This window comes from Lissotriton vulgaris, chromosome 3_1, assembly GCF_964263255.1.
Source record: "Lissotriton vulgaris chromosome 3_1, aLisVul1.2, whole genome shotgun sequence".
NCBI lineage: Eukaryota > Metazoa > Chordata > Amphibia > Caudata > Salamandridae > Lissotriton > Lissotriton vulgaris.
The window spans coordinates 1,571,380,568-1,571,407,168 of NC_141689.1; positions in this window are offsets into that span (position 1 = coordinate 1,571,380,568).

Sequence of the window (26,601 nt, forward strand, 5' to 3'; positions counted from 1 at the left end):
TTGATCGAACAAAATACCTAAATACGGGAAAGTTGGGGTAAAATCCAAGGGTTTGGAGTTAATGTACATTACTTTTTTCTTTTTGTCTGCCCCTGAACCGCAGTTCATGCAGAAAGTTTTCGTACAAATAATTCTCAAATCCAATTTAGTCATAAAGCAAGAGAAAGATGTTACCATTCTTTGCATAGCCGGGGGCGTCCGGGCCATCAAGACCGCATCGTCTGCATATAATAATGCTGGCACAGATTGATTAGACACCAAAGGCATGTCCCTGCATTCCTGCAGCAATGTTCCCAGGTCATTAATGTAGATTGTGAATAAGAAGGGGGCAAGGACGCATCCTTGCTGCACTCTTTTGCAATTCTAAAAGGCTTAGTGCACTCTCCATTCTTACCAAATCTAATGGTGGCCCTTGCCCCATTATAAAGATCCCTGAGGAAAAGAATTATATTTTCCTCAACCCCCAATTTTTCCAGTATCAGCCAAAGCTTACTAATGGTGATGCAATCAAAAGCAGATGTTAAATCCACAAAGGTTAGAAAAATACGACCACCCTTAGCTTTGGTATATTTTTCTATAAGAATTTGCAGGTTAAGGCCCTGATCAATAGTGCCAAGGCCCTTCCTGAATCCATATTGAAGGTCACTAATTATTGAGTGTTCGTCTGCCCAGGTTTGCAGTCTATTTAAAATCATGCGACCAAAGATCTTATTGGTTCAGTCTAATAATGATATAGGGCGATAGTACGAGCAACTTGTTCTATCGCTCTTTTTAAAAATAGGAATAATAATAGACTCAAACCATGAAGATAACAGTCCATTCGCGGAGGAGGCATTAAAAAGTTGCGTGAGGAGTGGACTCCATAATTCCATATTGTTTTTATAGAGGTCGACCGGGACCCCATCAGGGCCCAGGGCCTTTCCCTCCCAAACTGGCTTTAATGCCCAAGGTCACTTCGTTCAGGGTAATAGCCAGATCCACTTTCTTTTTATTGTATGTGATCATTTTATCCTCTACATTCACGATGGGTATTTGCTCCAGTAGAATTGGTGCACTGTATAAATCTTCATAAAACGTTGCCCATTCGTTCTCAGGAATGGCTATCTCCACCCTGGCGTTGGATTTATCGTTAAAAAATGGGGCATTAACTGCTTTCCAGAAAGCTGCAGTATCTCTGCTTAAAGAGGCCTCACGCAAAAATTCCCATGCTTTTCTTTTCAAAGCGTCCTTTCTCTTTTTCAGAGTTTCCTTCTAAGCCTTTCGCTGCTCCCTGATTAAGGTCCGATCTTTAACAGGGACGTTTAAGGCATGCTTGAGGTTAGAATAACCCTTAGTGCAGGCTGTATCAAACCAGCTTGCAACTTTTTCTTTAGGGTGCTTAATTTCTACCCACAGGTTAGCCTTAATTTGTTAGGCAATTATCATAATTTTTTTAATAATTACAGAATTTTCTGAATAGTCATCAATTCAGGCATTGATACTAAGTTCGCATTTCTTAAATTACTTAGGAAATCCTCAGGAACTCCCTTTGTCCATTTTAGGGAGTACCCATTTTGTCTATTCAAGGAATATCCCCCACATACTGCCTAGATATACTATCTCCATCAGAATCATAATGGGGATTTAAAACTTTAACACTTAGAGGAAAATGACCGCTTAGTGCGTTATCTAAGGTTTTAGAATTTTTCACATACCCATTATATCTGGCCGATATCAGTATAAAGTCGATTGTTGAAAAAACTCCTCTGCCATTAAATGTGGGACAAAAAGGGACCTCAGGTTGACAAATTCTGTTGGCAAAGCCCAAATCGCAAGAAAAAATAATTTTGTTCAGGAGGTCCCCACATACATTATGTTCGAAATGCATCAAATTTGTCTCTTTATCCAACGTTATGCCACACGTCCTTTGTTCTCCTCTTCTACATAGTAAATAATTACAATCCCCTCCCCAAATGACAAAGGATTCTTCGGTTTTCCCTCATAGCAAACATTTAATATCTGTACTCAAAGTTTTCAACATTACTTCCATTTCTTCCGCCGAGACATTATTATACAAATTAACGATAATCAAACAAAGCACTTTATCAATATGTATCCTAACCATGTGATAGTATATATTGTTGCGAGGTATCTCTATTTTTTCATATTTAAAAAGGTTTGATACATAAGTACACAGACCCCCTTTAGCCCTGCCATGTACTGAGCCTATTGCTGGCGAAAATATTGCTTTAAAACCGCAGAAATTATGTGCTTCTTTCAGCCAAGTCTCTTGTAGACTAACTATATCATATTCATTTATTAATTTAACCCAAGTTTTATTAGTCACCTTTGTTCTTAGACCTGCAACGTTCCAAAACAAGATTGAGTAGTTGCCCTTCTTAGTCGTTGTCCTCTCCTTGTTAATACCACCCAGATTTTCATTACTATTAACAATATTTCCAACCAAGGTATTTGCTACTTGGTAACTTCCCTTTAATACACTAATCTTTTCAGAGTTTAATAGCGTAGATCTGGCCCTTGAATCTACTTGTAGACACATTGCTTTTTCAGGAGCATCTTTAAGCGTAAGAGTCACATTTAAAGAATTAGGCATTGATTTAACAGTAGCATTACCTATACTCAGTCAGTCTACCCCCCCCCCAACCCATAAAGAGTATCAAAACAATTGGATGTTGGGATATTAAATTGATTTTTGTGGAGGACCATGAATCCTCCTTGCTGTGTCCCAAAAGGATAGAAGTTTGGTGGGGCAGGAAAAGAGGGAGGGTAAAAATAACTAAGGTCAAAAGTTTGAATACCACCCGCTCCTCTTTGGTGGTACCAATCACAAATATATTGGATCGCATGTCTGTCCCTGAAGTTGACAATGACACAATCCCCAACCAGGTCCTTTGGTCTAAGACCCACCCAACCCACTCTACGAACAATCAAGATTTCACCATGTATGTGGGGCGGAAGGGGTCTATTTTTATTTAACCAAAAGGTTACCTTCTTTTTTAATTCGGGATAAGTTTCTATTTTATCATTGACCATCTCAGGGACCCCAGATAAAACAACTAGATAAGGGAAAGAATCCGGTGGAAGGTCAATACGTGGATGTATACTTTTTTGTTTTCTTGTGTTTAAAGTTTCCTTAACTGGAGTTCTTTTTTGACCTGTCCCACTTCCCCAGTTCCCTCTACAGCCCCCAACCCACTCCCCCCATTTCGTCCCCCCGTTTCAGGAATCGTACTCATGGATTCAGAAGTTGAATCACCTTGTCTAGATCCATTTAATAGTTGGGTTGGTATATTAGTTATAGTCAAAGTGGGGTGTTGGGTGATTGTACTTGTTGATTCTCCTATTGTGATACTTTCTGCGACGCTTTTAGTTAATTTGCTATCCGCTAGTTTTTTCAGTATAGCAAAATTGGCTGTAGTTATTTGTACTAATATTCCCAGTCTTTCACTAATCCTTTTGGACCTCTCTAACAGGGGTAGCATTAGAGACTTAATTAATTGTTCAATTTTTCCCATAAATCCATCTACACTTTGAGCCACAGTCAAAGAGGAATCAACCACTTTTACAGACGGTACCTTTGGTGGATAAAATGGAGGCAGAGGTAGGTGACATAATGGATAAATCCTTTATCTGCATTACAGAATTCTTAGTTGTTTTTGATGATTTCGCTCTCTTTTGACACCCACCCTTTTGTGGACCCCCTCCACGTTTCCTCTGTACGATAGGTCCCGATCCTAAAGGTTGTTTTAATGTTTGGGGATTAGGATTAATTCTAGAGGTGGACCTAGTAGAGAAGCGTGGCTCAATTTCATTTGGTGTATTATCTGGGGATAAATCATTAGATAGGGCAGTTACACTTGCCTCTTTCATCACAGATTGATTTAATTGTTCCTGTGTATTAAGATCATTACTAAACCCCAGGTTAGTATCAAGGTTAAGAATTTGGGGGCATATTACCAAGCAATAGCGATAATTATCGCTATACATGGTTAGCGGCTAAAATTATAGCGCCGCGCTCCGACGATTTTTACCGCTGAGATACCTTGATATTATCAAGGTGTATCTCAAAAGCAGTAAAAATCCTGCGAAATGCATGAATATCGCTGAAAAATTAGCGATATTCATGCATTATCATGACAATGCTCTTAGCCATGTTATCCACCTTCCATTGGATAACTAGGCTAAGAACTGCTCTGGGCAGGCGTTAGCTTTTGGAGATATTCGCGCTTAACGTGAATATTTCCAAAAGTAAGGCTTTGTTGATAATTGGAGATAGCAATATTAGCAACTGTTTCCAGTCACTAACATCTTGGCACGCCCACTTTGCATGTCATTAGCGATAAATATAGCTGACATGCAAAGTGGGCCCCAAGATGATCGCTATCTCCTACTAGCTGTCGCTAACTGGTGTTAGCGACAGCTAGGTAATAGGGCGATAAAATGATCGCCGCTTTAGTGGAAAAAAGTCCCGCTAAGGCAGCGATAATGGCCCTTGGTAATATGCCCCTCGATTTACTATCTGTTCTGGCGTAATGGCTGACGCTAAACCTCCCAACGACTTTCATTTCAAATACATGGGTTCTAGTGAAAGGCGGCGTTCAGTCAATGCAATTTCATGTTCCAAAACCGTTGTGGCCCCAGTTATAAACTGGTCCAGTGTCCCGGTAACACTCCCACCTATTGCTACCTTTCTCCATTTCCCTAAACGTGCCGCCATAACCCCTGTGTGCTACGCAATATATTACTGCCAAAACGTGTCCAGTTCGCAAGACAAACAAAATATTCAGTCTTAATAAATGTATATAGAGTCTACGGATACAGCAATGTTCGAGGGGTGGCTCAGCCCAGTCTCCTCCTGTCTTGGACGGGCCCGCCCTAGGCCCGCCCTTGGCCCGGGCTTTGCCCGGCGCATCCCAAGACGCTGGATCCCTGTGGTGATTATATGCGCCTCCTGTCGCTTTCCTCCATCGTTGGCAGTGCAAGCCGCGCCACTGGGGCAGCCGGGAATTGAAGTCCCGGGATAGCGGCGCAGGCGGCAGGTCTCTGTGACTCACAGGCGGTGGCGGCAAGTTGCGGCGGTAGCTCTGACCCCAAGAAACAACAAACAGGGCTCCCGCTCCACCGGAGCCCTGTGGTGATTATATGCGACTCCTGGCGCTTTCCTCCGTCGTTGGCAATGCGCGCCGCTGGGGCAGCCAGGAATTGAAGTCCCGGGATGGTGGCGCAGGCGGCAGGTCTCTGTGACTCACTGGCGGTGCCAGCAAGTTGCGGCAGTAGCACTGACCCCCAGAAACAACAAAAAGGGTTCCCCACTGATCTTTTATTGCTTCATGTTTTTTTAGTTTTTACCAAAAATATTGAATCAATCATAGAATTATTCAGGGTAAAGGACATATTAATGATTGTTTTTTTTTTGGCGATTGCATGATCATGTCTGAAGGTCCCCATGTCCCATCTGCACTTGATAAGCCACTTCAGCCTCTGACCCACTGGGCTGTTTAACTCTTGATTGCCTACAATAAAAAAAAGCAGGAAATCACAAACTGAATTTTATTTTGCATTTTACAAGGCTCTGAAGTTGCTTTAAGAAATGTGATACCATCAGCCATTCTAGGTTTTCCAGCCAACAGCCCGATCGATTTTGGGACTTGTAGAATTGCTTTAGCAATTATAATTCCTTCAAAAACACCTAAATGATGCTCCTTGGCAGCTATGCTTTACATTTTTACAGTGCTGTTCATTAATTCAAACAGAGTGTAATAAACATTCAAAGCCAAAACTATCGCTCACATCATACAAATTAAAGCAAACACTCACAATGTCAATTGGTTTTACTGTTGTATAGGGCATGTTACGCAAGGTAATTCCATATATCTTTCGTTTATTTTCATAAAAAGGGGAAACTGCTGCAGAAATGTTCCTCCTTCATAGAACAGGTACATCTTGGGAAACAGCTGTGCAAGTATCCCGCCCTCACAGGACAGTTATAGGTTGGGCAGTCAAAAGATGAACGTCTCCCCTCAAAGCGAAGCTTCAAATTGGGCAGAAGCAGTGCAAGCTTCGCTTCCTTGCAGAAGAGGTACAGCAAAGCAGTACCAAACAAGCAGCCCGTCCTCACAGGAATGGCGTGGTGAGCAAAAAAACGATGGATTTAGGCCCAGATCTCTGTACTGGGGTGGATGTATGACATTGTTCTGCATTCTGTCCATCAATTGTTCTTTTTGCATTCGTCCTCACAAGAAGCAACTGCAATGCAAGCTTCCTGTCCCTATAGAACAAATTCAGAAAGCCAGAATAGTGCAAGCTAGTATCACTTTCAGAAGATGTACATTTTAGGCATGAGTAGTACATAGATTACTGACAGGGTACACAGTCAAAATATCGAGTTGTAAATATCGACCTACTAAAATATCGTGTTAGAAATTTCGAAGGTATAGAATATCGATGTCAAGAATATCGTTGGACAGAATATCGACCCTAAGGTAAGTAATATCGAAATTATTTATATCGATGTAAGTAATATCGAAGTTAGTAATATCGATAGCATATATATCGATGTCACTAATTTCGATGACACTAATATCAATATTTGTACGATTTTTTTGTTTTTTATTATGTATGTGTTATATGTGTTACTTAAGTATTTAAAATAAATATTATTATATGTGTATTAATTTTATATATTAATACATTTATTTATAAGCAAATTATATGTTTTAGTACCAGAGCGGGTAGTGGGTTTATAAGGGAATAGGGTGGGAAGTAATTTAATTATGTTTAATTAATTATTAATTAGTAGGAGTTATAAAATAATTTTAATTAATTGATAATTAATTTTAATTATTGGAAATTAATTTAAATTAATTCATAAATATGTTCTGTAGCGGGTTGTGGGTTTATAGGGGAATAGGGTGGGAAGTAATTTAATTATGTTTAAATAATTATTAATTAGTAGGAGTTATAAGTTAATTTTAATTAATTGCTAATTAATTTTAATTAATTGGAAATTAATTTTAATTAATTGATTAATTGATAAATATGTTTTGTAGCGGGTTGTGGGTTTATAGGGGAATAGGGTGGGAAGTCATTTAATTATGTTTAATTAATTATTAATTAGTAGGAGTTAGAAATTAATTTTAATTAATTGCTAATTAATTTTAATTATTTGGAAATTAATTTTAATTAATTGATTAATTGATAAATATGTTTTGTAGCGGGTTGTTGGTTTATAGGGGAATAGGGTGGGAAGTCATTTAATTATGTTTAATTAATTATTAATTACTAGGAGTTATAAATTAATTTTCATTAATAGCTAAATAATTTTCATTAATTGGAAATAAAATATAATTAATTCATAAATTGATAAATATGTTTTGTAGCGGGTTGTGGGTTTATTGGGGAATAGGCTGGGAAGTAATTTAATTATGTTTAATTATTTATTAATTAGTTGGAATTACAAATTAATTTGAAATAATTGAAAATTAATTTTAATTAATTGGTTATTAATTTTAATTAATTGGTAAATAATTTTCATTAATTCATAAATAGATAAATGTGTTCTGTTGCGGGTAGTGGGTTAATAGGGGAATATGGTGGGAAGTAATTTAAATGTAATTAAGTAATAATGTATTTAAATTAATTGTTTTGTTACTAATATAATTGATAATTAATTATTAATTGGTCATTAAATAATATACATTGGTATTTTTTAATATTTAACTAGGGCTAAATATATTTTGATAATCATGTCTTTAATAATTATGTATAGGCATTGTGTATGGTTTATATTTATTTAATAGTTAAAATTTTTATTACTAAAACATTTTTTTATTTATAGGTATGTTATTTTAACCCCTACGCTTCTCCAACACTTTCCCTACTGTTGCACTCTCGTGAGTGGGAATAGTAATTTTTACCCCTACGCTATCCAACGCTTTCCCTACTATTGCACTCTCTGGAGTGGGAATAGTAATTTTTAACCGTACGCTATCCTACGCTTTCCCTACTGTTGCAATCTCTGGAGTTAGAATAGTAATTGTTACCCCTACGCTATCCAACGCTTTCCCTACTGTTGCACTCTCTGGAGTGGGAATAGTAATTTATACTCCTACGCTATCCAACGCTTTCCCTACTGTTGCACTCTGTGGAGTGGGAATAGTAATTTATACTCCTACGCCATCCAACGCTTTCCCTACTGTTGCACTCTCTGGAGTGGGAATAGTAATTTTTACCCCTACGCTATGTTTATTAGTATGATTATTTTACATTTATATGTTAAAAAAATGATATTTTTAACATCGATATTTTTAACATCTATATTATTTTTTCGATATTTTTGTACTTACCATGTTGTAGATAGGATGTCGATATTCTTGCCCTCGATATTTTTGACTCGATATTCCTGTAGGTCGATATTTTGGAGGTCGAAATTGTGTCAGTGATTCTACTGACAGATCTTTGGAGTGGCTGCTCAATCCACTGAGATGAGTTTATAGTGGATGAGTGAGTATTTACGTGTTGACTACAATTTCACTTAGGTGCTATTCCATAGCAGCATACCTGCTGTCACTCTCTTTTAGAACCCCTTTTTTCACTCATGATGCTATCAGCCATGAGTCTGTCATATCGTGTAAGTCCTACTGCTGTCACTGGTGTAGCTTTTGGTATACCCTCAGCTTTGCTGCTTTCACATCCTGCAGATCCTACTGCTACCATTCAAAAATAGATTTGTTAATGAATCTTAGACATTACTGCATGGACCTGGCTATACCTATACAGTAACCCTCCCTACTTGTGGTGTGATGGGGCAGGAGAGACAAGTTGGCGCCCAGCAGAGCGGTTCAAAGACAGAACAGCTAAATAAAATGTACATTTATGCTAATCATATTCTCTACCCTCTATAGCCTCTAGTGATCTTTATATTTCCTGTACATTAGACTTTCCGCTCATCAATATCTAGTTTTCTGTCTACACATTCTCTCCCTTCCTACCCTTCTCTATCTCTTTCTCTCTGTATTTTCCCTCCTCTTATTTATGTTTACGACCTTTGCTTAAATTTTTCTCTCATCTCAATCTCTCCTAATTTTCCTCTTGTTTCACTCCCATTCCTCTTTTCACCCTCTTCTCTTACCATTGCCTCCCTTACACACATTGTTCTCACCTGCCTCTCTCCCACTGTCTTCTACACCAGTCCACTTTGCCACAGATACTTTGTAACCCTCTTTTCATTTTTCCCACCCTCTCTTCCTCTCTATTTTTCACTTACCTCCATCTTAATTCCTCCTACTGCCTATCTCTATTTCCCTCTCCAATGCTTAAAGTCAGGACGCTGATTTTTGCCTTCCTAGTTCAAGGCACAATTTTCTGTACCTCCCACATCAACAATTGTGTCACTTTTGATGCTTATACTGGTAAATTCATGTATTAATTAAGACGGGTGAGTACCTGCCTCAAGTAATAACCACAACGCTTGCCAGGGTGAACCATTAGAGTCACCAAATTAGCCTGAACTCAAGCCCTGGTAGCTATGGCACAGAGCAGACAGGTTTAAGTTAGACGCAATCTGTGAAGTATTTATGCAGTACCAAAACAGTAATAAAGTCAAAATATAACAAAAGAAATCTTTCAAATTAATGTAGATGTATAGAGTACATTTTAATAAACAAAACGACACCAGAATGAAAAAAATCCAATAAAGGAATCCAGAGTTCTGAATTTTTGAAGTTTAAGCTTCAAAATAGCACAAAAGGCATTTAGCACTAACTGCAGCCATCTAGTTGCGCTTGATTGGTATCTAGGCGGAAGTTAAGGCCAATCACAATGGATCATGGGTTGGATACATCCAGGCCGATTGGGGCTAGTAAAGCAGTAAATAACATGTGTTGTCCTGCCCTTCATAATCAGCTGTCCGTGAATGATGTGCCGACACGTGTCATAAGAGAAAAGGTAAAGGGTTGGGCACCTTCTATTCATATTTTATAAAAGGAAACCCCAGTAGTTTGAACGATCCAGGCTGCATAACTGCCCCCTGTTCTATTAAGTAGTCTAAGGTTGAAATTGTCCTTGACCCACCTGGGGAAGATGCCTTTCAAGTCGAGTGTAATGGGGCAAAATTGCTGAAGGGAAAAAAGAACAAATACCGGCGTATTACAAAACGTAAACCAATACAATTGAGGTTTTCTTAGGCCATCGAAGGACTTGAAAATTTCATTTCATCCCCCCCCAAAAAAAGTTCAAGGCTGTTGGGTCCTATGGTGGTCAAGAATTTGACTGCCCCAATGAGAATCTACTTCCTTCCTCAAGTATGAGAGAACTGTCCACACTGGGAGGATTAGGACAAATAGAGGGGCATAAGGATGGGAGGATAGTAGGTTGTAATGGAGCAGGCTATAATGAAGGGATCGGATTGGGAGCTGAACGGGAGATTCAAAAGCCAGAGTCAGTCCAGGTTGTTAAGGAGAATAGTGGAGAAGAAACAAATAACACCATGTTAGAGGCAGGGCAGATGATGGCTAGCTCTCCATCTAATTTTTTCGCGTACCAAGGTTTTCCCTGGTCAGATTATGCAGAAGCATGGATGGTCGCATGTGGGGGGGGGGGGCGCCTCTTTATACCCCTTTTCCTCCTCTTCTTCACCCTTTGCAAACACAGAGGAGCTGGGGGTAGAACAAAAGTAAAGTGATAATGTACCAGTAAGGTGCAAGCCAGGACAAGTAGGTAATACCCTGATTTTTGCTTCCCTATTTGACAGAGAACTGGGCCCACTCAACAGAAGCTGCATACTACAGCTACTATCTGAAATTGAGGACCTGAGATTAATAACAAGTGGAGATATAGAGCGGGTCTTCTTGGTACATCGAAACAAGCTCCCAACCTCTTAAGTTACTTTAGGTTCTGGGATAATTTCAATGTTAGTCTTGGCAAAGGTCGATCACTTTGGGAAAAATGGGATCGACGTATTCTTGTATGATGGGCCAATAGCTGTTCAGTCTGAATTTCCCATAAGAGACTACCAGGCTTTACACAGGGTGACAACGAGTAGCATGGGGCACATAAACTCGAAAGAGACAGTCACAATCTCGGTTGCTAATAACTCAGGGAAAAGAGTGATTAATATTGTGGGACATGAGGATGAAAGAGCTACCAAATCTAGCAGGGATGCTGAGCTGGCACAGTGGAGTTGGGTGACTGCATCATGGAATGCTCCTAAAGGAAATACAAATCTCCCCATCCTGCAGAGGTAGTCCCCGCAGAAAGATACTGTCCTGGAATGTGGCAGGTGTAGGAAACCCCAGTTTTACATTTAGTTTGCTAATGATTTGTAATTCATGAATAATTTGTATGCAGGAAACATGAAGTTGTGTAGATTCTAGATTTGGGAATTTGTTTATTTTTTGTTGCGCTGTAGTTCCTATTTTCCCTATAGGCCCTGCGCATTGGAATAACATAAACAGCAGTGTAGATGTAGGACTGAGGTCTTCTAGGTCTCTACTGACTATGTTAGACTTAATTTAGGTTTGCGCCAGCTAGCTCAGAGGTCACTGGAAACTTTCTTGACTGAATAGGAAGTGATCAGCTTCCCTGGCTCAGACAAGAAGGGATTCAGCTTCCGACAACCGCATAAACATGACAACTTTGCTCCTCAGAATAAGAGTCAATCTCTAGAGTCGTGTGAAACAATAGACAGCTATTTCACTCAGTCAGTTGTGCAGATTTACTTTCACCAGAGTGCAGAGAATGGAGAGACGGGTGTTTTCAATAAAAGATATTATTTATTGAGCAGTCTTCCTTCTCATGCAAGCGAAATGAATTGCCACAATTGCAAGACTTGTTATTATGAACAGTGCGTACAGTAAAAGGAGTATTACGAAATAATACTGTAAAAGCATTGATATGGTTTTTTAGCCATAAGATAGTTAAAATGAATAAAATATATACATTCATATATACATTGGCTAACGACCGCAACTGGTGCTTCTAACTACGCCTACCCCGGTGTACCTGACCTAAGCCTAATACATGGGAGGGAGTAAGTAAGTAGCAATTTAAGTTAAGTTGGTTTTGCCAGGAGTTTGTTTCAAGAATTCTCTCTAAGGGTTTAGTCAGCACCGTACCTCTGGAATAGAATGTAGGAGGTCTGGTATCTCCTTCTTAGGACCCGATATCCCAGTCACCCTCAAGGGTAGGCTGGAAACGCCGGAGCTGGATTTTCTCGGCAGGGGAAAAGACAGCGTCTTTCTCAGTGCGTCAAGGAGGAGGGGCAGCGTCCGTGGGCTTCTCGCATCTGCTGGGCTCTCTGCAAGGGGACAGCTGTTCGTCTCCAGTGTTCACCACCACCATGTGCTAGCTTAAGGCAACGTTGGTATATTTATACCTGAAAGGTGCCGAGTTTGACGTAAGTTTTTGGACATAAGACGTCAATAAAGATGTCACTAAGAACTAGTCGTTCTTACAGTGCTCGCAGGAGTTCTATTACTAATCAAAACAAAACAAGCGGGGCTTTCCCAGGTTGCTGGGGGTTTGGTATGTCGAAAGACCTCGGTGTGCTATCTAGGAATCTAAGGAAGTGGCTTCTGCTGTGTCATGGACTGTCATGGACTGCAGAGGCGAGTTACTGAAATATGGCTCTGATTCTTATGCCATTATAGGGATATGTATTAATTATAGTCGTATAGGGGCATGAGGTCACAATATTGATCGGGTCCTAGATAAAACACATCACCCACTCCACAAATTTATATCCATAAAATTACTAAAAACTAAAGCAATAAGAAGCACGTGTATTCCTACCCACCCCAAAATACATTTTGCATTTGAAATGGTGTATATGAAATACATGAAAATGAATAGGTACTGTACGTTATCAGCATATTAATCATTCAAAAAAAATTTGCATATATATTCAGTTGAACGATTTTGCAAAAAATTACACATGAATGTCTCTCAATACAGAAAAGAAGGGCGAGACTTTTTCATCATATGTAAATACAATTGCTGTAAAATGCGCTAGAGGCTGCGGTATTATTACGTCTCTAGATCTACTAAAAATAGAAGCTCTGTTCTTTATGAATAGTTCTACTTTAAGCAAAGCACGTGTGCCAGAAAAAAGGTAAATATTTTGGAAATTTTGGAAAAAAATTAATTTCATGGTGAGCGAGGAAAAAAATAGTTCAAAACGCTTTTCAGTAGCTTTTGTTTATCAAAGCTGAAGGCCGAATTCAGAGTTCATGGGAACGCTGTGTGCCGGATTGTTTTTCACAAGTTATTGTTTCTGTTCAGGAGAGAACATCATTTCAGACAGGCTCGCAAAGAATTGGTCTACATATTCAGGTGACAGTTCGACCAAGTTCGATAATGCTGTAACTTGGCAGTTGTGAGAATGATTGCTATCATCGATTTCAGGATCAGCAATGCTCACAGAAGGTTGTACCTGGGTGATGTTGCTTTCATTTCTAGCTTCACTGCCACCACCTAGTCGTAGCGCAGGAGTCTCAACGAATGCCGTCATCAGGATTGGTAACCGCTGGGGACAACACGATGCGTGAGCCGTTACTGGACTTAGCAAAGTATCGACGTCCATAGGTACTGCTGATTGTAGTGCAAGACAGGTGTCTAACACGCATTCCTCTCCGCATAGCATACATCGAAGCACAGGTAAGATGCAGGTCTGCCATATAGGTCTGAATGAAAGAAACCAGGTCATATTCATATTCAGCTATCCCAAGGACTTTAGTTATGCGGTCCCGGTAGCGTATTGCTAGGATTGTTTCTTCCATCCTTGCCGGAGTCATGTCTGCGTTTTGGTTTGCCATATGGGAGCAGGAGGGTCAAAAATAAAATACCTGCTACGAGTCCCAAAAGTAGTGGTAGGCCGCCAAAGATCGAATGGACAAAATTGGGAAAGATGCCCAGGACTGCTTCAAATGGTGTTAACAGTCCCGAAAAAATTGTCTTAAATACATTTGAGATACCACTGGCATTCGACATATTTAGGATTTGGCTGAGCATTTCTGTGAAATGCACGGGGCAATTTGTTGATAAAAGTGTATGTATCTCTGCAGTTGTCCTTGCAACTTGGAGATCATACGTCTCTTTTGATGACGTGATGGGCACTGTTGTCTGCAAAAGCACAGACTTCATTCTGCTTAAAGTATCAATTCGTATAGAAGAGATATTCAAAGGAGGCCAAATCAGAGCCACTGAGTCTCCAGGGCCATTTGGATACAATGCTTGCATACAGCAAGTGACCATGGAACTCACACTTAAGAGATATGCTTTCCCTGGCACCAAGCCACCACAGCTGTGATCCGTTATTAGAACGTAACTCCCGTTAGAAGGTTGCCTAAAGAATGGCTCTATTTGTGCTGCAGGTGTGCCGTGTTGGTGGCATGAAAGGTTATTTGAAGTACCCTCACAGGCCCCATGTAAGTTAATACCTTGGCACAAAAGTATACCGCTTAGTGATTGTTTACACTCATTACCACTAAGAAATACATTTTTGTTGTTGTCACTATAACATGTGTGTGTATAAGGTCATTCCCTTTTCTGAATCGTTTTTGGCCACTATAGGTGTGGCAGGGTATACTCAGACATGAGTCCCTTGCTCACTGCACCATCAGGATTCAAGCAAGCCGGGCCGACAACGGCTGAAATGCCAGAAACTGGTCCCCGGTAGCTTGTGTCCTTTCTGGTGAAGAATTGGCTTGGTAGTTTAGTCTGTCCTGTTCCCATGATGCACTGGGCCAGGGACAGACTGATTTGCATATAGCCAGGTTCTGAGCTGGGATGGTGCAGTGAGCTAAATAACGGTGATGGATCAAGCCCTGATCTTAGGACTGGGTAAGAGTGGTCTGCTTAATTCAGACACTCTGTTCATCACCACCCCCTTTTCTGAATCGTTTTTGGCCACTATAGCTGTGGCAGGGTATACTCAGAAATGAGTCCCTTGCTCACTGCACCATCAGGATTCAAGCAAGCCGGGCCGACGAGGGCTGAAATTCCAGAAACCGGTCCCCGGTAGCTTGTCTCCTTTCTGGTGAAGAATTGGCTTGGTAGTTTAGTCTGCCCTGTTCCCATGATGCACTGGGCCAGGGACAGACTGATTTGCATATATCCAGGTTCTGAGCTGGGATGTGCAGTGAGCTAAATAATGGGGATGGATCAAGCCCTGATCTTTGGACTGGGTAAGAGTGGTCTGCTTAATTCAGACACTCTGTTCATCACCACCCCCTTTTCTGAATCGTTTTTGGCCACTATAGGTGTGGCAGGGTATACTCAGACATGAGTCCCTTGCTCACTGCACCATCAGGATTCAAGCAAGCCGGGCCGACGACGGCTGAAATGCCAGAAACCGGTCCCCGGTAGCTTGTCTCCTTTCTGGTGAAGAATTGGCTTGGTAGTTTAGTCTGCCCTGTTCCCATGATGCACTGGACCAGGGACAGACTGATTTGCATATAGCCAGGTTCTGAGCTGGGATGGTGCAGTGAGCTAAATAACGGTGATGGATCAAGCCCTGATCTTCTGACTGGGTAAGAGTGGTCTGCTTAATTCAGACACTCTGTTCATCACCACCCCCTTTTCTGAATCGGTATATACTCAAGGCAATTTTTAAACTGGAAAGTTGTTATCGGAATTGTGATAATCCCGTGTAATATCCATTCAATGACAGGTCTTTCTGACATTGTCAATGGTAATCTCTCAAGTTTTTCGATGCTCAGGATTGTATAGTCTGCTCCTTTCTGTGCCAAACTGATTTGTTTATCAGTAAGGTTAAAGATAGAAAACAATGACGTTGTGTTGATTAAACGCCATGGCACATAGCCTGAACAGAGATTTTGCAACGTCCAGCCTAGCTGTACAATAGAACGTAATTGGGACTGGCCATGTTGTAACATTAGCAAGTCCCGGTCTATTATATCAATTGCAGATGATACAATACTGTCCAGTGAATATATTCTGGAGGACAGAGTCATTAACCCATTGTCCACAACAGAAAGTGATTTTTCCAAATTAATACGATCAATTTCTTGTATTTTCTCGGCTGTTTCAATTTGAGTTTCTTTCCATGCCTCGTTGTATGCAGCATATATGATGGCCGCTATGAAACGTTTTCGAAGCTGTTTGCGTGGTCCCATAATGAAATCGCACAAATCAGCACCATCTTTAAGTAAAGACAAGTGTTGCTTAATTTGTGCCAGTGTGGATGTTTGTAGCCATTCAAGGCATAGTTTCCCTACACTGTAAGTTGTTACTATCCCTGGATCTTGTCTCTGGGAGTATCTAGGATCTGGTCTGGTCATTTTTAACCCCTGTAATTTGTTCAGGAATCTATCTTGACAGTTATTCGTGTCTGTAGGCCAGATTAACCACTTTTTTCAATCAGGATGTGTTCTGTTTTCGTTTAAAATTTGGGATACGTCTACTTCAATATCTGTGGTTGCATTATCAGGTATTGGCTTTGGAATAGACGGTTTGTTAAGGTCTTTAATCTTGGCTAGGCCAAGACAGGTTGTTTGTTGAATTGTGTCATTCAAGAACATTATTTGTTCTGGGATCATGCAGGCTCGAAATAATGCTTCTAGGCCTTGTACCTGCCAATCTTTTGTACCCCAGATGGTTTTTGTTTCAATGTTATTTTTCCAGAAATCAAAACCAAATGTAATCATTGTTTCATAAAATGCTTCTGAATATATCAATTTAGTATTTGTCAGCATGGTTTTTGTCCCTGTTTTATCCAACAGTTTATAATAAAATGTTTCTGCATTACTTGTGTTAAACCCTGAGAAGTATTGGAATTTCTCATAGAATGTTTTTGAACTGCTTTTAGGTGGAGTAGCACAATGTTCCCATTGGTTATATATAAAAACATTTCTAGGTTGAGCAGATTTATGTAAATAGTGGTCTGCATAATGTGTAAAACAGTACATCTGTTCATAATTAGATGAACCTTGCAAATAATCATGTTCTGTAAATTTTGCTGATAAAACTAAATCCAACATCATATCATTTATACTTTTAAAGTCCCAATCATCAGAGAATGTACTTGGTTTTACAAAGTCACTTAATGAAACCTTAAATTGGTGAGGATATTTTAAGAGCTCGACCGGGCCATATATTTCATAGTCTGTCTTGTCCCAAACTACCCCGCCGGGTATTGGAATGGCTGTGACATTTACTGATGATAGTTCTCTTTTCTCGATGTGAGATGATTTGTGAGGCTTCAGAACTAAGTTGATATTCTGACTTGCTGTGTCCATTGAACTGTATTTTCCCTCAATGAATTTTCCCAAACAAAGTACCATGATGAGCCAAAGCAGGAGGAGAAATACACCTAGCCCAATCCAAAATTCTAACCATGGAGAAATAAGATAGGTTTCTTTGAGTTGATGAAAGAGTTCTGTTGCTTTTTCTTTAAAAGTCTTTGTTTCTGGCATCACTTCAGGGTCGCTTTGATCTTCAGAAAAGTTATCGAAATTGATGAAGTAGCCAGATGCAGTTCTGTCGATTGTTGGAATTGTTTTTCCCATTTGGCTTTCATTAGCACATTCTGATGCCACATCATTGTAGACTGGTGTTTCATGACGAACTGTTTCAATGTGGGTTTCAAGAGGCACGAGTTCCATGGCATTTCTGCATAGTCCTTTTTTATTCACTGCAGGTTTATCGAAGGTGATTAGTCTTTCAGTTTGAACCTCTTGGATACTAGCAAATTTTGGTATTCTGTTACTTCTTGGGAGTCTACTGGGCCTGCTATTGATTATAGGCCACATGATTGTGGTTTTACCAGGTCGATTGATACAACTCTGTTCTCCTTTTTACCAGCAAGGGGCGGTAGTACTACTGATCTTGTTCCGTTGATTGCTAAGACAGGTACTGCTTTTCTGTAAGAAGGCCCAAATTCCTTCTTCACCGCTATTTTCTCTCTGACCAGATCCCCAATCTTTGGAATCCAGACAGGTCTTGCTGGGACAGGTGGTGCGTCTTCAGTGGTGGTTGGCTGTTACTTTAACTTTATGTTGCTCAGGGCTTTTCTTGTTTATTTAAGTCCTGTAAAACAGCCAAACGATCTTTGATGTCAAAGTCTTTTTTCTTATCTTCTACCACTGAAGCAAGACTATCTAAGTCCTGAACATACATTCTAGTTCCGAACAATAGTTCGTACGGGCTAAAACCTTGTAGAGAATTTCTTGGCAAGTTGTTAAGACTACGTTGGACACTTGTTAAATGTTGGACCCACCCATCACCCGAACCTAATACCTTTGCCGTTATAGATTGCTTTATGTCTTGTTTTTTTCTTTCCACTACCCCGTTTCCCTCAGGATGGAAGGGACAAGAGAATCGTAATCCAATGCCCATACTGGTCATGGCCTCCTTATAAGCTCCAGAGCTAAAAGCAGGACCCTGGTCAGAATGAAGCATGGCAATTGCGTATGTGCCGATAAAGACTCGCAAATCTTTTATAACAGTTCTGGCGTCAACCGAGCGCTGGGGCCACATTTGTTAAGTGAATGTAGTCTAAAATAATTAATAGGACGCTGGATTGCATGTGTAGATAGCCCTATACTACCTTTTATATGTCCATGGCATTACTCCGCTTGACTCGTTAATGCGGTCTCTGTCGCAGTCTGGACAGCTCTTTACAAATTTATAATGGTGCAGGCTCATCCCCGGCCACCAGTATTCTGATTGTAATTCAGTCAGAGATTCCTTCATCTGTTTGTGCCTTGGACCTTCACCCATGTGTGCGTCTGCTATTAATAAGATTCTCCGGTTCGTGTTTGGAATTACCCTATCCCCCACTCCAGGGATTCGAGCAAAAGGAACGGAGTTTGCATCAATTACGTATGTATAATTGAGTGGATAGTTCACAGGTAGTGCTGCACAGTTGCCTTTTGAAGACGTTTTTACCGCCAGCATGGTTTCCCCGTCTATGTATTTTTCTGAACGCTTTTTTGTGGCTACGGATACCGGTTTAGTTGCTTCCGCTGTGGCTGAATTAGCCAATGAATTCCCTGCAACGTGAACGCCATCACTTTGATGACTCAGAGTGTGTATTACGTGAGTCTTTTGTAGATCTTTCTGAAAAAGAACTACTTGTTTCCAAAGCATTTTATGCTTGATTGTGGCACCTGTGTCGTCTTTGTAATCATTTTGAACCCAGTTCTGCAAATCATTATTGTAAGAATTGACGCAAAAATGCGAATCGCACACGATTAGTGTTGGGAATTCACGTTCGGCATTTTCAAGCGCCATCTTTAAAGATCTGATTTCAGCTCTCTGAGCCGAACATTTTCTCAGTGATTCAGTTTTTGTTATTTTCAGTCTGAATTTACCGCAAAGCCAGCGACCTTAAACAATCGTGCAGGCTGCATCGTAGGATTTATACTCTACATTGTAATGCTGTACAAATCTGTCTGTATAGATTATACAGGAGTACTGTTCTAGAGGGAGAATTTCGATTGGCAGAGGATTGTTCGGGACGAAATAGTATTTCACGTCTTCTGCAGCAAGAGAATTTTCCCACTGTATCCATTTCGGATCTAGTGCCACTGTTTTTAGATTTACTGGGCTGAATAGTGCCTCGAAGGCTGATTCTGGTGTGAAAACAGTTATTCTTTTGCCTTGGGCTAGGGCTCGTTCTCTTGCTACAGCAGTTTGAACTGCCTTTACAGTATTTTCTGTGAGACTGAATGTTTTTTCTGCTTGTGTGTACAAATGTGATTTGTAAGCTATTGGTACCGTTTCTCCCTCATTAGAGGTCAGGTACGTGAATCCGCATCTTCCTGGGATGACCCGGATTACAAGGTTGCGTGTATTGTCACGTGTTTCTAATTTTGTTTTAGCTAACATGTCTGTTTGCAGTGATCTCAAAATTTCTGTGTGTTTTTGAGTCCAGTTGATTGGTTTAAAAAAAGGTTTTATTAATTCGTAGAGAGGTTTAATCCTCTCTGCATAGTTTAAAATGTAAGTTCTTCCGAAATTCAGGAAGCCTAGAATCGATTGTATGTTCTTCAGCGTTTTTGGTGCTTGGAGTACAGCGCACTTCTCTAAGAAGTTGTCCGCTAGGCTTTTTCCTTCACTTGATAATTCGTATCCTAAAAATAAGACTGTTAGATGGGCAATTCTTGATTTTTTAAAGTTGAATTTGTAACCCTCTGCTGCGAACCCTAGTATTATGGTGTTCACTCTTTTCAAGTGAGTATCCAAGTCGTCGTCTGTGAGATAGATGTCATCGACATAAGATAATGCCTCATCATCATACATTTGTAGTAACTCTGTTACTCTGGCTGAGAATAGTCCTGGGCTGTTCTTGAATCCCTGTGGGAGCCTACAGAAATTTTTCTGTGACCCCATTATTGAGAAAGCGGTCAAGTACCTGCTTTCTGGTGCAATATTTTGACAAAAGAACCCATTAGATATGTCTAATGTTGTTTTGTATTTTTTGCGAACTATGTTATTCATTAGCGCAGCACTATGCGAATTTTGTACTGCAAATGTTTTGCAACATGAGTTAAAGGTGCCTGTAGTCCAAGACTAGACGATACGAATCGTCCGGTTTGGATACAGGAAACAAAGGATTGTTCATTTGAGAGGTGCATGTTTCAATTACCCCTTGGTATTCAAGTTGATCTAAAATCTCCCTGACCTGTTTTTTAGCTTCTTGCTTAATTGGGTACTGCCTTTGTGCAGTTGGTTGACATTTTAACTGGATTTTGTGAGGAGGAGAGTCCTCATCCCATCCTACATGATTCTTATATAATGCTGGTGCCTGGGCTACTGCCCATTTCCTTGCATATATATATTTAGTGTGAATTGGAATGTGATTGGAGAAGGCAGGCATAATCCTTTCTTTGCCATGAGGGCACTCCCTGACAAACTCTGGAGGCCAATCTTTCTCGGCTAACAGGATATCATAGCCTTTTGAGAGGTTATCCCAAAATAGACCCTTTATTTTTCTAGTCTTATCTCCCTCTATACGCAGTGTTATTTCGTATATCTTATGAGGTTCGCTAACTCTGGTGTCTGCAGTTTCTACTTGAATGTATTCATTCGTGTCCACTGTCTCCAGATGACTCATCAGGATCTTGCGAGCTATGCTGATTTCTGCTGCACTGTCTAGCATTGTCTGTGCCCACTCTCCATTTTTCAGCTGTGTCCTCAGTATTCTCGGCATGTTCGATTACTCTAGTACTGGCTACCTTCTTTCTTGGAAATTGTAATTTTTTACTTTGAGCAGGTTCCTTGTCTTTGGACTTGGTGTGCTCTTCCCTTGGATCTGACCGTCCTCTTCTTTCCGATTTCTGCGAAAAAGATCGAGAGGGACGTGTATCAATACTTTGATATCTATCAGGCTTTTTCAAGTTATCCCTATTTCTAAGGTTATATTTTTTCTCAGAGTGCTCCCTCTGGGGAGACTGGTGTTCTCGATTCGGAGTTCTTTCCCTCCGTCGAGGATACCTTCCTCTGGATTGGAAAACTTTTTCTTTGGGAGTGGATTGTTTATTTCCATCCCAGCTCTTTTTAGGAGTGTTTAGATTATTTTTAATAAATAATTTTTCAGGATTTTCAAGTAGTTGGGGTTTTACTGGTTTCCCACCCAAACTATCTCTACCTAATTCTTCATAGCATTTTTCTAATATTCTGGCAAGCTCAATTGGTTGATCTGTTATATCTGTTTCTTTCAATTTCTGGTGGATCGCCACAGATGCTGCTTCTCCTTTTATGTTGGCTAGTAATATAGCCGAGACCTGCTTGAAGTCTTTCAGTAATTTCATACCAAGAGTTAAAGCAGGTTCTGGACCGTATTCATTCTGAATTTGTTTTAGCACATCTGGTATTACCGCCATGGACGGAACACCATGTGTTTTTGTGTAAATGGAAGCAAAGACTGTACCCCAAGTGTCACAGTCCTCCACATGTGGTGCAACCCCCATTGGAAGGCAGATAGTCAGAATTCTGTGTTTTTCAATAGGGGTAGTATTCGGGAATACTGCCTCTATTTGAGTAATTTTCTGTGCTAACCAGAAAGGAATTTGTTCCCGTTTTGCGGGAGTTTTTCCAAGACATGATTGTATGTTTTGTGGTGGAATTTTATTTGTGTTCCCCTGATGGGGGGTTAGCTGTGAAATATTAACAGCTGTTTGGACTGTTGCAGTCCGCATTACATATTAGACTAACTGTCTGTGTATTTTAATTAATAATTTTAGCTGTGCTAAAAGTTCTTCTTTTGACATTTTTTCAATGTCTGGATGTGGTGAGTAGCTGGCTAGAACCGGCCACGTTGCTCCTGGTCTACCTAGTGGACCGAGCCTGGTGATGTGATCATTATTTTTTAGGGCGCCTTTAAACCAGAGCAGGTGCTCTTGGTATTTTAATGGGATTTCAATCTCCTCGAAAGGAGCGTACTCTTCCGGTGGTTCCTCTATTTTGTAATAGTGGAACTCGTGTGTTGTAGCGTTTGCCGCTGGAAAGTTTATCCAAGAATAGAATACCTCTGTCTGCCGATATTCATGTGCCTCTATCACGAAAATGACTGTATCACCTCGTGATGTCAGTCCATTTTCTATAAGTTTTGAAGTTATAGATTTTCTTATGTTTGCCGGGATGATAATCGCACCCGGTTCATTAATCCCTGTAACATCGGAACCCGGTTGATCCGCATCTACTGCGACCTCATTGGTTCCGTTGTTATTGCCATTGTTTGACATTGTATTAATGAAAGTTTGCAGAGCAGGTTTCCAAGGAAACAAAGATTAGGTGCACAATATTTTGGAACACTGTATCCTTCAACGTTGACTAAACCAGAAACTCTACATAGGAATCTTTTCCTACTAAGTTCCGGCGGATTTTAACCTTTCACCCACTCCAGACGTCTATTGGAGTATTTACGGAAGAAAGGGTCTGTGTGAAAAAGCACGACTGAGTTACTCTAACGTCTTGCGTTAGTTTTATCGCCTTACCAAACGTTGGGCGCCATGTAGTGTAGTTCCTATTTTCCCTATAGGCCCTGCGCATTGGAATAACATAAACAGCAGTGTAGACGTAGGACTGAGGTCTTCTAGGTCTCTACTGACTATGTTAGACTTAATTTAGGTTTGCGCCAGCTAGCTCAGAGGTCACTGGAAACTTTCTTGACTGAATAGGAAGTGATCAGCTTCCCTGGCTCAGACAAGAAGGGATTCAGCTTCTGACAACCGCATAAACATGACAACTTTGCTACTCAGAATAAGAGTTAATCTCTAGAGTCGTGTGAAACAATAGACAGCTATTTCACTCAGTCAGTTGTGCAGATTTACTTTCACCAGAGTGCAGAGAATGGAGAGACAGGCGTTTTCAATAAAAGATATTATTTATTGAGCAGTCTTCCCTCTCATGCAAGAGAAATGAATTGCCACAATTGCAAGACTTGTTATTATGAAAAGTGCGTACAGTAAAAGGAGTATTACGAAATAATACTGTAAAAGCATTGATATGGTTTCTTAGCCATAAGATAGTTAAAATGAATAAAATATATACATTCATATATACATTGGCTAACAACCTCAACTGGCGCTTCTAACTATGCCTACCCCGGTGTACCTGACCTAAGCCTAATACATGGGAGGGAGTAAGTAAGTAGCAATTTAAGTTAAGTTGGTTTTGCCAAGAGTTTGTTTCAAGAATTCTCTCTAAGGGTTTAGTCAGCACCGTGCCTCTGGAATAGAATGTAGGAGGTCTGATATCTCCTTCTTAGGACCTGATATCCCAGTCACCCGCAAGGGTAGGCTGGAAACGCTGGAGCTGGATTTTCTCGGCAGGAGAAAAGACAGCGTCTTTCTCAGCATGTCAAGGAGGAGGGGCAGCGTCCGTGGGCTTCTCGCATCTGCTGGGCTCACTGCAAGGGGACAGCTGTTCGTCTCCAGTATTCGCCACCACCGTGTGCTAGCTTAAGGCAACGTTGGTATATTTATACCTGAAAGGTGCCGAGTTTGACGTAAGTTTTTGGACATAAGACGTCAATAAAGATGTCACTAAGAACTGGTCGTTCTTACAGTGCTCGCAGGAGTTCTATTACTAATCAAAACAAAGCAAGCGGGGCTTTCCCAGGTTGCTGGGGGTTTGGTATGTCGAAAGAACTTGGTGTGTTATCTATGGATCTAATGAAGTGGCTTCTGCTGTGTCATGGACTGTCATGGACTGCAGAGGTGAGTTACTGAAATATGGCTCTGATTCTTATGCCATTATAGGGATATGTATTGATTATAGCCGTATAGGGGCATGAGGTCACAATATTGATCAGGGTCCTAGATAAAACACATCAAGGGGGCTTAGCAATCCTACTTAAGAACAGCCTGAATTGGAACTCATTGGTTTATATTCATCCATCTAAACTCTGCATGTGTTTAAAACTGAGTTTGGGTAATGTGACACAAGGACAACACTCTACCTGTGGTAGGTGATTTTACTGCCAAAATCTCAATTTGTGCTTCACTGGCCTTAAGCAATCGACAATTGGAAGATATGTGGTTTATTCCTGAAATAATTTTACCAGCTTACACTCATTCTGATAGGAGATGATTGAGTCTCCTGTATTGTTTGAGAACTAATGATGTAGATATATTGAATGGGAGATTTCCAGATGACTCTCCTGCCACCCCTACTTTTTTTTCTGCCCGGGGGCAGTCACTAATCAATTATATTATGGTATCGTACCAACTTTTTCATTGGAATCCAAAAATGGAAACCTTTTACATGTATTAGAACAAATGGGCGCACCTTGTGGTCAAATAATAATGTGATTTGTGTAAGGGCAATGTTAAAGATGCAAGCTCAGGTTCTGGTCAGGAGAACCCCATTATTTGGTATGAGAAGCATTTATATCTATTTAGATTGCGTGGGAGTAAAAAACGTCCCAATGTCCTAGCCCATCCTGTTGTTTTATCATGGAAGGAAAAAAAGCTAAATCAGGGTTTGAATGCTTTGGTAAGGGACCAATTTAAGCAGGCATCATTGTCCAGTCAAAGGGAAACCAATAGGTTAAAGCGGGTAAGAACTAGACTTAAGGTCTCTGAACATAGGAAGGGGGAGGATTCCAAATTGATCAAACTGAGACAGGTAGCACAGTTAGGTGATTTACGGAAATATTTGGCCCTTATCGCAGAATTCTGTGATAGTAGAACTAGGAATATCATTGGTCCTCCATCTTGTAAGGAAATAGAGAGTTTTATTAAAGAGGCATGGTACTCTGGTGCGATGGGTCCAGATGATCTTCCAATAGCTGTCATTAAACAAGATAGCTCAGCATGGGCTCAGCTTCTTTAGCTGGTGTTTTCTCACTGCTATGCTTACAGAATCATTCAGTCCTCTTGGAGAGGAAGCATAGTGGTTCCATTATATAACAAGCATTTGCAATGCAATAGGTCTTGCAGCATTAAAGTTTGAGTTACTGGCATTGTAAATGACAATGCTTTGCATTATTTTTTTTTATTTGCAATTGGTATATAAACATTTGTGAATGGTTAGCTTTTGCTTATGCTTATCTAAGTTGGCAGTAATATAGAGTGCTAGTCTTCCTTGTTATAAGCATGCTGATTTAAAGCGAGTGCCTGCACTTCTTACAGCACTTGAAACGGAGAGTGACTAAACTTCTTAGTGGGCGTTCAATGCTTTTAATTGGAGAGCACCAGCCCTTCTCAATAGCTCACAGGTACCATGGGACAGTGTGTATCTACACTTCTGTAATTCAATTTTAATCACTGATAGTAGGTGGCAGCGTGCGTGGAAAATTGTGCACGACCACAAAGCGCGAGCGTGTGGGGACTGGGATATTGCGAACACTAAGTTATCTCTCAAACTGTGATGCTGAGAGAGCAGGCTCGCAGTGTAGTGAGTAGTGCACTATAGTGAGTGGACGCTGGTGCTGCGAGTTTGTATCACAGTGAAAAGTGAAAGGTGGCAGTAGGCTGACCGGATTTTGTGTAAATGGTCAGAAGACGCTAATCTCTGCGTGATGTGGGGAGTGTGCCGAGGTGTTACACATACCACTGGAATGAAGCCACACATACTCCATGTGAAGTAAACAGCGTACTTATGCGGCGTGGCCGCACACACGTTACCTTCTCTCTCTGTGTATCAGATAGAAGCTGCGAAAGAAACCTAGCAGCTCATTCTCGATCAAGGCACTTTACTCAGTCCTCCCCTTGCAAAAACCTACTGCCCTCCAGCCCTGGGTCGGCATCACCTCTGCCCATGGGACATCAGACCGCTGCTTGGGCGCACCCTGTTAGAGGGGTCTAATGTCTGAGCCCCAACAAGGAGGCAGTGACAGAGAGAAGAAACGCCACAGGTAACATCGGAGCTCCTGAGAGTAGGGGTGAGAGGGGCAGCGAGTTGTAAAAGCACGGTAAAGAGAAGAAAGAGCTTTAGAAGGAAAGGAAAACTGAAGATACTAAGGAAGGAGATACATATATCAGAGTGTGCAGACAGTACGAATAAAGATCTTATAAATGAGCGAGGTGGGTGGGTAGGGGCAGGGAGATGATAGAGTCAGATTAAAGAGAAGAGGGGAAGGCAGGTAGAGATAACATCGGACAGAGAGAGGTAGAGAAGGGGGTCAAAGAGAGT